Here is a 3,027-nt window from a genome sequence, read left to right as displayed (position 1 = left end):
TGGGGACAGTTTATGGGGATGATCAATTTCACAGTTACAGCTAACATCTCGTGCTCCTGGGAAATTAGAGATTACAGTGCCCGTTCCACATAAAAGAAGCTTCACGGTGACAAACCACCAAAGTCCTACAACCTATGATCATTATCTCCAGGGATAAACCTCCCAGTGAATTATGGTCTAGAGGGACATGTTAGACAAGGGTCTGGGATACCGCTTGTCAAGGAGGCATGCTAAACTTAGAAGGTGGAGCAGCAAGAAGCAGAAATAATATAAAAATGAACTGAAACTATTCGTAAACCTCCTCTTTCTTCAAAAAGGAGGCCTTGAAAAGTAGAGATCCACTCTACAATGGACTACACCTTAGCCGTGCCTGCAGAAATTAATATGAGTCATTAAACGGCCATACCACGTTGAGTACACCGCTTCCCATCCGATCAGCGAAGTTAAGCAACGTTGGGTCTGGTTAGTACTTGGATGGGTGACCGCCTGAGAACACCAGATGCTGTTGGCATCCCTACGTGTCAAGTAGGGTTGGTGGAGGACTAGTGCCCCTCCCTGTAAAACAATTAACTCTAAGCCCTTGGCCACCCCGTCTGGGATACATGGCGTCTGACAATGAATGAATGAATGAATGAAGATTCCCGCACCTAATGAAATCAACGGACATCTTCATCCTGACAACCAACAAACAACATTGTCGGTCCAACGTATTTCAGGTGATGAACCACTGGCAAATGCACTCTCACACAGCAATGGTGGTTTTGTTACAGCCACCTTCCAGGACATTGCAGACCAGCATCCCCAGAAATGGAACTCTTGGCATCAGAGCAAAATCACAAAGTACCAATGCACTGACCAACAGCAATGAGCCACGGTCCTCAAAAACCTGGGGAACACAGTGTCAGATACCGGCATTTCATAATCTGGATTTCATTTACTAGATCTCTCCACTACCTCTCCTGTCACAAATAACAAACTGTACATGTCCAGGAGGATGACTGAAAAATACACATCCAAGCCTTGATTCATATTCCTCTTGGCATACATTCCCACACATAAAGTCAATCCAGACTAAGCTCATAAAACAGAACTTACATAGGAGAGTCAGAAGCCTGACACATCTGAGATATTTAGAGTAAACAAAAAACAGCTGAATTAAAAGAAAGTTGTTGGTGTAGACCAGATACAGAAGTGGAAGTCTTAGGCAGTTGCCTCATTCCTTAGCAGCCAGAAAAAAAGTGGTATATACTGAGCATTCTAAGACTACTTTTCACAGAACAGATCTGTTGTATGTTATTTTCCTCCCATACAAGAAGACTTAACCATTCAGTATTAGGCTTGTGGCAAAAATCTCACAAACCTGTTACTATTTAATGCATCATCATCATCATCATCATCAAATCCTGTGTTGCCCTATTGGGACCGTAGGAGCTCAGGGCTAGGCGAGTTGGTCCTGACATATAAGATGAGAGTGACCAGCCTCACTAATCCCTGAGTGGCATTATGTGAGCAATAAACCCCAACCACTCCTTGGACAGAAACTGGCACAGGCTCAATCCGATTGGAGTGCCTTAATTGTCCACTAAACCACCACGCGCCATAATTTAGATATATGGTTACCACCCAGCATAGTTAATTAATGGTTTCCTGTACACCAGGAAACCATTTGGCTTGTCATTCAGTGCAGAATCACCCACAGGCAGAAGGAAGAGGGAAGAATGAAGGAAAGAAAGACAGAAGAGGGAGTGTAAAAGTCACTCATAGGCAGAAGGAAGAGGAAAGAATGAAGGAAGCAAACACAGAAGAGGAAGGAGGGAAGGAAGAAAGGAAAGGGCAGTCACCCGAGAGCAGCACAACAATGAGTAAATGGTGAGCTCCCCGACCTACCATATGTATGCAATCTGTATTTATGCTAAAGTCACCCTCTTGTAAGGGTGGAAATTAATTTACTCTTGTATCTACAAACTGGGTCAAGTATGAAACCACAAAGGATTCTCATGAAGCAAAAGTAGATACTGGCATATCACTAGCTGGCTACAAGCAAAACTGATTGAAAAGAAAATTAAAAGAGGAGAAAACCAGACTACAATACACAGTACACACCATGAGATAATGTTAGCATTCCTGAGATTGAGAAAAACATGGAGGGTAGTAGTGTTGTGAGAAATTGAGAAAAACATGGAGGGTGGTAGTGTTGTGAGAAACAAGTAGTGAGTCAGTGTGGTATCAGCGATGTGTATAGAACACATTAGAGGCTGCTAGATTTTGGTTTTGCAAAGATGAGTGGCAATCAAAGAGAATTTTCTTTTTTTTTTTTATGATTTACTTATCTCCATACCTCTTTTAAATAAAAATCATAAATCTATATCTATCTATCTATCTATCTATCAATATATATATATATATATACATATACATATACTGTATACAGTAAAAGGCAATAAAAGAGAAATTCCTTTTTTTATGATATAGCCTACTCACCTCCTTATCTCTTTCAAACAAAAATCATATATATATATACTCAATCCTCGTAAATCACGTGTTAATAAATCACGGATTCGTAAATCACAGATAAGTGGCTGTCAGACTGCCAGCACCCTTAAATTGCTGTTGTCATGAAAATCGTGGACCTAGGCACCGAAGTGGGCCTTTTCTGAGGAGAATTGTAAACCGCTGCATTCAAATTGCAAATCGCTACCTAACAACCAATCACCAAGCGTCCCTGGTGGCATATGTGCATACTAATGCTGCCATGTTGTTGTTGATCTTGTCCAGCCAGTCCGCACACTACAGACCGTCGCCGTGGAGTATGAGAGCTAACTGCCTTTTTTGTGCAACTTCCCCCTGCCTCCTACCTGCCAAGGCCCCTCCCGACCCACCAATGAAGCTCTCTAAGCAGTATGGCGTCAAGAAGCTGCCACAGTTGTTGTACAGTCAACGTTTGGAGCTCATTCGTCGTGTTGAGAGGGGAGAGAAGTTTTCAAAGCTGCCTAAAGAGTTTGGGAAGAACAAGTCCTGAGAGGTTCT

At 42.3% G+C, this 3,027-nt stretch overlaps 1 non-coding gene across 1 annotated transcript; it reads left to right on the top strand.

The window, feature by feature from the left end:
• Nucleotides 1–392: 392 nt before the first annotated feature.
• LOC145406976 (5S ribosomal RNA) lies at nt 393–511 on the top strand. Its single transcript, XR_013898642.1, has one exon. It is a non-coding gene; the product is annotated as a 5S ribosomal RNA (ribosomal RNA).
• The last annotated feature ends 2,516 nt before the right edge of the window (nt 512–3,027 follow it).

The sequence above is a fragment of the Coenobita brevimanus genome, chromosome 71 (genome assembly GCF_032717465.1).
Source record: "Coenobita brevimanus isolate Jiangsu-jjx chromosome 71, ASM3271746v2, whole genome shotgun sequence".
Lineage (NCBI taxonomy): Eukaryota > Metazoa > Arthropoda > Malacostraca > Decapoda > Coenobitidae > Coenobita > Coenobita brevimanus.
The sequence above is the reverse complement of the archived record's forward strand: the minus strand, read 5'-3'. Positions and strand labels throughout refer to the sequence as shown.